At 38.0% G+C, this 12,357-nt stretch overlaps 1 long non-coding RNA gene across 1 annotated transcript; it reads left to right on the plus strand.

Moving 5' to 3' along the window:
• Positions 1 to 789: 789 nt before the first annotated feature.
• Positions 790 to 6,074, plus strand: LOC136180369 (uncharacterized). Its single transcript, XR_010667057.1, has 4 exons — positions 790 to 3,772; positions 3,905 to 5,219; positions 5,329 to 5,499; positions 5,584 to 6,074. It is a non-coding gene; the product is annotated as an uncharacterized lncRNA (long non-coding RNA).
• The last annotated feature ends 6,283 nt before the right edge of the window (positions 6,075 to 12,357 follow it).

Consider the following 12,357-nt stretch of genomic DNA (forward strand, 5'->3'; position numbering starts at 1 on the left):
ACTAGTAGCTTTTGAGTATAAAACTCGGCAAGAGGATTTGGAAAGTTGCCAGATTTAGCAAGAAAGTTGCCAAGTTGGCAAAACTGGTAACTATGTATATAAATTATAGTCAGAGAGAGAAAGAGATTTACAAAACATCCCCAAGATGTGCTTTATAATAAATAATATAGGTAACACGATCAGGTATTGATTGGCACCCCCCTCAAATCCTAAGAATACACTTATTTTGTAGCATTACTTATTTATAGCATTTATTTATATTTATAGCATCCCATTAATCCAGCCATCCAGATATACCTAATAATTCACTTTTTTTAGTCTACATCTGTAAATGTTGTAATTACTGTACATAGCACTGACTCTTGCACTTTCTGCTTATTTGCACTTCTGGTGAGATGCCAAACCTCATTTCGTTACTCTATACTTGTATATGTGTAATGACAATAAAGTTGAATCTCATCTCATCTCATCTCTGCTCTGCACACAGAGGGTAGAATTCAATTGGAGCTCCACCATTTGTAAATCAACTGGCACATTTACCACTTTTTTTACTTTAAACGCAAAAGGCTGTGTGTGCCTCCATTTGTGAATTAGACAAGTTTCCTCGTTTCCATAGCAAGAGGCCAAGTTTTCCTAAAGTCAATGCACAATTGCTCACTGAAGTACAATTAAAGCACCATAGCACAGACATTCAAAGTAAAAGTTTTAAGCTTTTAAAGCAGTGTTGCTTAACCAAAGAATGTTGTTTTTTTTAACTGTAAAATACTTTAAATAGTTGAAAGACTGCTGTGGTGTTTGGGTTCCAGTGGCTTTAGCATCATGTCCATCCTGCTCCTGTGATGCTTCAAGCTTAAAGCGTGTCTCCATAGAAGCATCTGAGAAGAAACAAAGCGACAATGTTAAAGTGCCCACTGCAGGTTTTATTCATAGACTGGATACAACATACTCCAAAGAACATAGACAGAGTGTAAATGACGTCACCCACTGAGACTGTTTCTGAGATGGAGTCTTTAAGTCAAACAACTGCAGTTGCCATATTGGAAATGCGGACTTAAACTTTGGGTCAATGGAGACACAGGCAGAGAGGAGCGGAGGCCATCCTTTAGCCATCAGCCTCCTGGCAAACATCTATCTGTCAATCTCAATCAATCTTTATTTAGCGCCAATAAATAACAAATGATTTCTCAAGACACTTTACAAGAGCAGGTCAAAGACCTTATTCAATGCTTTATTATCTACCAAACATGAATCCATCATGAGCACTAAGCAACATTTAGAAAGGTTTAGTGACAGTGTTGAGAAAAAACTTCCAGCTACAATGTGTCCACCTATTAGTCTCCTCAGCCACGCCCCTATTTTATGCACAAGACTTGACATAAATATAATCAAAACAGATGAGTTATAAGAAAAAAACGGTACAGTGTGCGCCAATTAAGGCATACCCTATTCAGGGCAAAAAGTGTTGTTTTTTGTACCAGGCTGTAAACACATTCATTTCTGTTGTCAAAATGAGCATTTTGGTATGAGTGTAAATGGGACTTAATTTGCTTTTGGAGCCAGTCTCTGGTAGTGAGTCAAGAACCTGCAGGTTTCAGCACTTCTGCACTGGCTTCATTATTAAACCGGAGGTTGCAGCTCGTTTTTTTTTTTAATTCTTAATTTTTCCAGATTTCTGCTTTATGTCGTGTAGAGCTCTGTTTGCTGTCAGTTCCCTTTGACTCTATTTTTCAGCATGTTTCCCAAAGTCTGTTTTATATGAATAAAATATATTTCTAACACACTGATATTGACTAATAATTCATTTTCTTCAAAGAAACTGCAAACTTGCATATTGCTGTTTTAAATAAAAATGATGTACAGCAGCAGTGTGACGAATGGTTTGAGCTTTGCAGCAGTGTCAGCACTTTTCTGCAGAGACGGAGACAAAATTTGTCACAGTGCAAAGACTCCTGACTGCCTGTGACCGTTCCTGTAGTCACCATTCTCCTGAGCCACTCTGAGGGTGAGAAATGTACTGAACCGATGCAGCTCAATAAGATATGCATTGTGGGAGAAGCCATATTAAAATCTAGTGCATACACATACAATTAATGTATGAGAATACCCCCCCCCCTCCTCTGCCACTGCTCTGGGCGTTTGGCTGTGGTCAGAGTCAATCTGTGCAGGAAGTGGACCATAGCCCCGGGTCTTAGAGTAGAGCCAATAATGAAGTCCCTTAACTCTGAGTTAGTTCTTTGATTTTCCTAATGAGGTTGCTGTTTCCCACTCGGTCACTATAAGTTTCACGCTTAGTCTTATTCTCCATTATAGATTAATGTTCATATACCAGGGTCAAATATGCAACCTTATATTTTATGTTAATCTGAGAGGATTTTGGGACTCCATGATTAACTTGTCTTGTGGTTTGCAACCCCTCCTTCCTTCTTTTCTTTACGTTATTCTTTCAGATGTTATTTGTGCCCCCTCCCCTTTCCTCTAGCAGATGATTCCCTGTCGGCGAGCATTGTTTTGTCAAAGATTGTATTCATCCTTCCTCGTATTTCTATTGCTTTATGTGCATTTTGTACTCCACAATGTTTAGAGTCTTCTTCTAACTGTGAAAGTGAATGACTTATTTAAATATGCTGCATAAATGTTCATTTTATTAGTCATAGCAGCAAGCTTGTTGTGCACTGCAGTTAAAGCTTGATTATGTGGACGGAAAAGCTTATTTTTTCTGTATTTTTATTAAGTCTGTGGATAACCAGAGCAGGCTGGGTATGGAGGTTTTCAGCCGTGCTTATCTCTGCCAGAGAATGAATTATGTCCAGTGAAGAGAATGCTGCTGTCACAGCAGAACTATCACAACAAAAAGCAGAAGACCACTGGTTACATTCATTTGGTAAATTATAGTCCAGAACATATTCAATATAGGAAATAGCAGATTACGAAATATGACTTTGCTAATTTGTAACTGAAAAGTTTTCTTCTTCTTTTTTTTGCTATTTCTGCTACCTTCGTGTAGTAGTAAGATGTTTTTAAAATATGGTGGACTTGCTATTGTTTGTAGCCTGATGTTGTAGTATGTTCAAGTGCCGCTGATCACAGGAAAAATGAATTGTTTACATATGGTTATGAATGAGAGCGCTGAATACAAGCTCTGTAATCTAATGATCAAGCTAACTGTATTAAATATAGGTTAATCTGAATAAGATGACAAATTATTTGGTGTTAAATTTGTTTATTGAAAAGAATGTGACATACAGTGTGTTTTACATTGTATTTCATCTGAGTCCTTTGTCATAGATGACAAACGCTGTTGATATTTAATGTGTAATTTAAAGTTCAAGCATTAATTAGGCTTTTAACTGTTTTTGTTAATGCCGGGGTTTTTTTTGTGAGTTGGAGAAGAAAGATTCCATGATCCCTAGTTGTCTGCAACCTGCTCATCCTCCCTGGAGTGCTGTGGTCGTTTGCAGTCTGGAGAGCCATCCATCCATTTTCGAACCCTGAAAGGAAGGAACAAAGACAAAGATAAGATAGCCAAAGACTACCTGGGGTCTGGGTAGATCGTCTATACAGACAACTTCTACACCAGTCCCCTCCTCTACAGACACCTGAGCCAGCAGGGATTTGGAGCGTAGAGCAGTCGGAGATTTTAGAATGGATTGAAGAATGCATTCACATCCTGGCGAAGAACATGGAGGATAAACATGAAGACATGGACAGGTTAAGCTTGAACTGTTCGGAAACGTCTTCTGAAACTGACAGCATCCCCTCAAAATATGAACAGGTAATGTGCAATAGCTGCCCACTGCTCCTAGTGATGTGTATCATATATAGGATGGGTCAAATGCAGAGAATACATTTTGTTTCAGTGTACGAAAGTACTATGAAATGACAATGACAACATCTTCTTATTCAGGCAAGGAAGAGTTGATGTCCCCTTTTGCCCTCACCAAAAGATCCCCACGAGGCAGTATCCGCTGGATCAGGGACAGGGACCTTCTATTTGTGAAGTGGATGGACACTAGAGAGGTCTCACTGTGCTCCACCATCCACCCAGTGTACATTGGGGACACGGTGCAGCGCTGGCAGAAGATAGGTGATGGGCCAAAACAAAAGATCTCTGTCCCCAGACTCACCACTGTTACAGAGTACAACAAGTACATGGGGGGAGTGGACACCACCGGAAAACCAGGAGATGGCCAACCATCTGGTTGACATCGCCGTGACAAACTCCTTTGTCATCCACAAGACTGGCTCCTTTGTCAGACCCCTGGTAGTAAACACCTACCTGTCCCCACAAGCAGCGACCAGACCAAAGGTCAGAGACCCAGCATGGGGCGACGGCGCTGCAAACTCTGCAAGAGGAGCACTGCCTGGAAGTGTGAGGACTGTGATGTGGGCCTGTGTCTGCAGCCAAACAGGAACCTGTCACTGGCAGTACCACCAAGGCCTTTGAATGTAAAGGGACTGTCAGAGAGGAGAGCATTACCATGTGTGGGGCAAAAAGAATATACTGTATATAGTTTCCATTATATGGCCCCTGTTTTTGCACATAGTAGAGAATAAGAATCATACATTTTATTGTAAATAGTCTTATACATTTTAAAATGTCAAATTAACTTGCAAAATCTGTTATTCATGGACAATTCCAATGTTTCTTATCACTAAAACTGTCAAATCAAAATCCGTTTTTTGTGTTTTTCTTCATTTAAAACTGTTATTACATTCTTATAACATACAGTAAATTGTAAATAACTGCCAGATATTAAAAGTTCCAGTTATGCTGAAAAAAGGGGCAAAGGCTCTTACTCACAGGACATTTTCTCCGACAAAATCTTCGACTGCTCTATTTGTTTATCTATCAGATTAGCAATGATCTCCGTTATATTATAGCTGGTCTCCTCACCACTTGAATCATTCAGCAAACTTTTGGAGCTTTACTCTGGTTCATATTTTGAGGGGATGCTGTCGGTTTCAGAGGATGTTTCCAAACAGTTCAAGCTTAACCTGTCCATGTCTTTATGTTTGTCCTCCATGTTCTTCGCCAGGATGTGTATGCATTCTTTCATCCATTCTAAAATCAGACTCCAGACCCCACAGGTCACTGGATCTGAACCAAACAGAGGCTGAAGAGGGACGCCTTACAGAGCAGCTGCAGGAGGAGAGTGTGCCCTCCAGTGGCCTTAGCAACACACATGAAGAAGAGGAATCTGATCAAGACAATGATGGCTGTGAGTAACATTGTGCCCTTCATGTCTGACACTGAATACACTATTCTGATGCATGTGCCTTGAGAGAAACGTTAGATTATTGATAACACTTTAATGTGATGAATTGCAGGACATGGCGATACGGCAAAGAAAAAAAGCGTTCATGACAAGGTAATGCTGCTGACCAGACTGAAAGAAGAGGAGGTTATTGTAGTTTGTGAAGTCAAGCAGCACTGGGAGTACATGAGGAGTATGATTGACGAGCTTTCATCCCAGCTTTCTGAAGGTATCACCCAGCAAAGTAAGTACAATAAATATTTTTGGGAAATTGCTTGTAGCTTTTTTTTTTTCTTATTTTAAATTCAATTTAATGTCTTATTGTCAGGCAGCACCGAGGAGTTGACGGAGAGAGGACGTGAGGGGCTACTCTGTCTGCTAAAGAGAAGATTGTCCGTAGTTCAAGCGCAGCAGGGTGCAGCACGTACAATATACCTAAGTGTTTTGGGACTTTGTGTTTTCAGTCTCTATGGATGACTCGTCCGCTGATGAAGAAGAAAACTTGGAAAATAGCTCCTCCTCTGATGAAGAACTTTGACTTCCCCCAAAAGGAGTCTACTCTCTCTCTCTTTCTCTGTCGCTCACTGAGTATTTCTCCTCTCTTGATCTCCTTCTCCCCTTGGTTGATCGTTTTTAAGATCAACTTCAGCAGAAAAAGTGGTTCTGTTCTGGTGGGTTGAGTTAAAACTGCACGTGGGTTTCTACAAACTGTCAATTATGCAGAGGTGTTGTTTTTTTTTTGTCTTTTAAAAATAAAATATGTATGGGAATTGTGGACTTGTCTTATGTATCTCAATAATATTATAATAGAAAGCTTTTATGGTCAGTATATAACTGTACAATGAAATTAGAAATGCTTCACCTCAAAGTGCACAAACATAAAGATATCCACAACAAACAACCTGTATTTAGGAGAGACTTACAAAAAATATTTTAGAGCAGATAATGTACATTGCACATGGCATTAATTAGGCTTTGTGCACAGAACATTTAGGTGACTGAAATTGTGCAAAATTTGAAAGTCAACTGAGTAATTAATCAATCTACAACCATAAATATATTTTCTGCTGCAAAAAAAAAAACTGGACAACCATAGACTGTAAATATTACTGGACGAACCCTGACCCGTCTGTGACATAGGCAGAAAATGAGTCCAATCGACGGCCGCATCCATATTGGATTTGCAGTCTCAACCTAACTTCGGATCAACCTAACAACAGCAGTAAGGCGGGACCGGCGGGACTTAACTCCGCCCATTCAGCTCGACGTTAGCAGTCCACTTGACAGCATAGCTAACAGCTAGGCTGCTATCATCCCCTATTCCTGCTCGTCCTGAGAAAACTCTACAAACAGTAAGTTAACATTTAACTTTTCTACAACACAGTTAAAATTAATTATATTCAACACAAATATTTAATTAAAGTCTTAAAACTACACTTTTTTAAATATACAATCATGGTTATTAGTTATTTGTCAGAGAAGTTAGACTTTGTCAGTGTTAGCAGAGCAATACATGAACAAAGTTTTATCCATAGACTGACATCCAGAAGAAATGAATATTACAAAGCATACAGTTCATGTTACTGTTCTGACAAAAAGAGGAATGTCTGTGTCTTATATTTACTGATGTCAACAGCGATGACGGTGAACATGACAATTGAAAAATAATTATTTAGTCTTTATTATAAGACATTTGTTTTCTATTGAACCCCGTGAAGTCATGGAGTCTGTGGACAGTGTCAGCTTCACACCAAAAACTTTAAGTATTAGAAAAAATAGTGTTTAAGACTGGCATCTATTATGATGAGTTGCAGCTACCTTGTTCAATATTATTCCTGCAGATGTGGCTAATAACAAAAAAACAGCCTGAGCTGTCACATGTAGTTAACTGTACATTTTGTCTTGTCTGAGGCATTAATTGAACACCTTTGTATTTCTCCTGTAGACACAGTGTGGATTATTGGTGACTTGTCCGTCGAGGTGCCCAGAGAGCTGCAGAGACAGAGGAAGAAACCTGAGCCTCAACAACATCTGCATTTGTTGGTTCTTCTGGGGTGGACTTCAGTTGCTTCTCTTCAACAGCTCGCTGTGAGGGAGGTCTCCCCCGGATGGACTGAGTGATGACACCCACAGGCTGAGAGCTGGAGCTGAGACGGGTTTTAAACCTCTTGACAAACCGTTACACCCCTGTCAAGCTGGTCAGCTACACGCCTTATTGTGAATAACTCTTATCCTTCATCAAATCAAAACTGATGAGTCATCAAAACATTCACCCCCCGTACAGTATGTGTCCATCGAGACATGAGCTAATCACACCTATTTGTTTGTTTTGTACCAAGCTGTAAACATGTTAATCTCTGCTGTAAAAACAGACTTTTTTTAATGTTGTTTTTCAGATTAAATAAATATTTCTATATAAATGCACTCCTTTATGTCTACTCATGTGTATACATTTCAGATTTGAAATGACAAGACTAAAATGTGCATTAATGCTCAACTCAATAGCTTAGGGAAGGAAGTCTACTTTTACGCAACCTTTTATTCTTTTGATAAATACTAATGTAGTTCATTTCTGAAAGTGGGATGGAACAGAGTCATTGCAAAATGATGACCTTAAACACAGCCCCATTCTTAAATCAAGATACATGGAGAGTAAATAAGATCAATAGCTTGTGAATAAAAACACAGTTAAAAATGATTTAGAAATGTAGTCTTCCCAGATCAATATCACATAATATCAACTTCTCCCATCTAAACTGGACAAAGGTTTTCAAAAAGGAAAGAAAATAGTTTGATTGCAAGTTGTTTGGAGGAGATCTATTTTTATTTGAACAGCTGAAGCATGAATACAGTCTTTCAAGGTGCAAACCCTCCTCCTCCTCCTGAAGCTTGTGGAGCTCGTTGATGTACTGCTGTCTTATCTGCTGGCCATCTTCTCTCACCAGAACTTCGACTGTTGAAATATCATTCAGAAGAAGCTTGAGCATGTGACATGGATCCAGGAGAACATGGACTTTTAGTGAGAGGTCTTCAGGATGACAAAGAAAGAGAGAAAATATCAGTTATTCATTAAATCATTTTGTTTGTTCTCATCTATTTTTCTGTAATCATCTGTGTGTAAGAGCACATTTATAAATCCAACAGTGTACTACCCAGACAACAAAGGTACAGTATTCAGGTAATCAACATCTATTCAAAGTTAAGAAGATAAACATTATTGTAATCATGCTGTTTTCAGCTCTCTCACTCACACAATGATATTCCACATCAAATGGTCTCAGATTTTGTGAGGAAAAATTAAGCAGTTTATTGTGAATAGTACTTCATCTTAACATGAAACAAATACAACCTGAATTATTTAAATCATTAACAGGTCCCAACTCTCTGTGCTTTAGTACAGAACATACAGTAACTCATTTATTATTAACATGAGCTCGGTACATGGCTGTATTCTTCAAACTATTTCTTATACTTTATATCTATGTGCTTTATATCTTATTTTCATACATATTTCATATGTTATTGATATTTCTACGGCTATATTCTGTGTATGAGTTCAGTGAAAATTAATCTGGTTATTAATATAGTTCTTAATGGTTACAGATGCTCTTACAAAGTGCTTTTTTTTATTTGTTAACAGTTTGCACAAATCTTAAGACACTACATCAACCATGTAACATTAATGTCATCCTCTATAACCTACACAGCAGATTAGGTTCAGTTCAGTTTATGTTACTGACGGATAATTACTACACAGTTTGTTTTTTAATGTCGACATTTACGTGGAGTATAACATTCATCATAACGTCAGATAACCACCGAGGTGAACCTTTAGCTTCTAACATCACACAAACTCACTATTTTCAACAACAACATCTTAACAACAAACATTTCTAAACCATTGACCGTAAATAATGAGCTACACAGTTAGCCGACTGGTTTACAAGCTAACGCTAAACAAGCTAGGTCTGTAAATATAAATACCGACACATGAGTATGCAGTAAATATAACACTACTATATCACTTACCGAAAAAAACTGAAGCATCAACTTCTTGGATGGTCTGTTAACCGCACAGCAAGCCATGTATGTTGTCAGATATGTGTTAAACAAACTCTCCAAACGAAGTAAGAAAGAGGAGAAATCAGACGGATCAAGCTGTTAGCCTCCTGACCTGCTGACCTCACAGACAGATGCAGCGCGCAGAGCTGTCAATCAAATCTGACACAACCAAATATGGGCATAGTCGTTTTCCTTAATAGAATAAAATCCGATGAGTTATAAAAAAATTCACCCCCCCCCCACAGTGTGAGGAGAAGGGGCCGTCAACTTCTCAGATATATCTCGTTTTTTGAACCAGGCTGTAAACATGTTGATTCCTGTGGTAAAAATGGGCTTTTTTGGCTGTGGGCTTATGGCACTTCCGGCGCTTCTGCAGCCAGCCTCAAGCGGAACATCGAGGAACTGCAGTTTTTTGTACTTCCGCATAGGCTTCATTTTTCGAGACCGGAGGTTTCCCCTTGTGGACAACCAACAAATGTAAGCTCACAACCATATGGTATGTGCCTTGATTGTATAGAATTGCCCTATTCATAGATAAGCGCCATAAAAATAGCTATCAATATACATTTACATCGGCATGTAAATCTTGTACATCTCCCCATCAGTGAGTCAATGACGTAATGCGGAAGCTGTAATCCACGGCATATTGGACTCCTCATTTGTCTAAATTATATTAAATAAAAAAATCATCTTTACTGTCTCTTACCTATTTTCGCAGATATTCCACGTTACTACTACTTCGGCTGTAGTATAAATATGATATATTTAGAAGATAAATGTATATTTATGTATGAAAAGTTGAAACCGTAAGAATTCCCAAAACAAAACGCAATTTCCACAAAAATCGCTAAATTGTGTGAAATAAACCAGCACCATCACTTTTTACAATATATATAGTCTAGATTATGTCACAAAACCCATTCAGCTTTAGTAAATATTTGATATAGTGGGTAGACATTTTTTACAACCCTAATTATGTTCCCACTTTGCTACTACTGCTTCCTGGTCTGCTTCTAATTTAAACAGCACTCCACTGAGTGTCACAGTCTCCAGTACTTTATGGGGAGCCAAAGAGATAATGCATCCTACACATAGACTTTAATCAATAGAGGGACATGTCAATCAAAGCTTGATCTACCACGGCGACACAGTCCGCGGAGATATTCCAAGCAACAAATTAGGTGTTTTTTTATATTAAGACTCCTTTTTTCACTCAGTTTTTTTTGTGAATGTTACTGATACCCTCACATTTATCAAAGATGCTTTTTTACTGTTTTGATATAAATTTTCCTTTTTTAGGGTAATGTAAAAAAAAACAACCTGTTCTTAGATTTCAAAGTAAAGATCACTGGAAAAAGTTTGGAACACCAAATAGAAATCAAAGTCTTTTTCACCTCATTGTATCTTATAAAATCTATATTTCCTCGAGTAATTTGGTCCTTGGCATTTACCCTCACACTTCCTAACTGCAGCATATACACTACAACACTCCACCATCATGAAAGTGAGCAGACCACATATTTGTCCCACTTTGTATGTCAGCTGCTGTTTGATAAGAATGATTATAGCCGATACCAGTGGGTCCAGTCGCCTCTGCACGTTTGACACCAGAGTGGGAGTAAACGTTGCAGCTGCTCACTTTAAATAAAGCTAAAATCATTTGATCGTAAAAGTCAGAGAGGAGCGATGCTCCCATCGTCCAGTCACAGTGAATCGATTTCTGCAAGTTGTGACAGATAGCCTGAAAAACTTAAATGATGATGGTGTTTTTATGTATTGATGTAGGTAGAGCATCACATTATACAACTGCATTAATATTTCTCTTAATTATACACAATTATAATTTACGGTGCATCCTACACATAGACTTTAAGCACATGTATTTAGTCTCCCACACGCGCTCTTCACATGTGACCTGAATGCCAGTAAAAGTATGCCAGTAAAAGTAATTCATGATAATGAGTTTCTTGGCTGCTCGGGTGGTATTTTATAATTGTATCTCAAGGAAATTGCTCATAAACTGGACTTTACAACAAAGACAGGTTCACTGAATTATTGTGTTGTGTCTTAATGGGTGAAAGCATCAGTGTCACTTAAGTAATCACTTTCTTTTACAGTCTTTGACACAGTTTGTGGGCAGAAAAGTAATGCAGAGCGTCTGTCCATAACAAGAAGAGTGTAAAAATAAATATTGAAGTGAAAGATCTGTAAATCGACATGAGAGAACCAGAACAGGTTTTAGCTTTAGAGTGTTGTCAAAGAATTCTCAGGATAAGAGAGTTTTTTGAAAGCAGCTTTCTGGACCGGAAACTCAGAAAAACTCAAAAGCATATACACATTTTATAATGATAAATGTTCATAGTAAAAATAAATATTATTGAATCACATATATGTATAGCATGCATATAAAAAAAAGTAAATAAGAAAACAGGCTTTTATTTGAAGAACAAGCTTTTTTCCAACTTTTTAAATGATTCACAAAAGAAAAAAAAGAAAAAATATCATCTTCAGTATTAATTAATTACTAATTAAGTGATTAGCTGTTTTCTGACCAAATAGTTCTGGGGACTTTTTGAATCTTAACTATTCACAAAGGAGTTCCCTGAGAACTACACACTATTGGGACTTAGCAATGGCTGATGTGAACCTTAATGTGACGTAGAAGACCATTGAATGCTAGAGCAATGTCCCTCATTAATGCCTGGAATTTGCTGTCGGCCCATTTGTCCATGTTTAGTTCCCATTTTAATAAATAAGAGCTTTTACCGACTGTTATTTACTGTTATTTGCTAATGGTTACAGTGGGATTTTTAAATAGACTGTTGTTGGTACCAGATTGTGTTGGACCAATCAAGGTAATCTGACATATGGACCAATCCCTGTGCAATCATTTTTCCAGGTTGACCTTTAGAAAGGGTCAACAGCACTTTCACTTAAGAGCAGGCCGTTCTGAGAATACACACTGCCATGCTTACATAGTGCTCAAAAGAACACAGTCTAATAATAATGAGAGATACTGATCCCATGTGAAATGAAGGTA

Source organism: Labrus bergylta, chromosome 10 (assembly GCF_963930695.1).
Source record: "Labrus bergylta chromosome 10, fLabBer1.1, whole genome shotgun sequence".
Taxonomy (NCBI): Eukaryota; Metazoa; Chordata; class Actinopteri; order Labriformes; family Labridae; genus Labrus; species Labrus bergylta.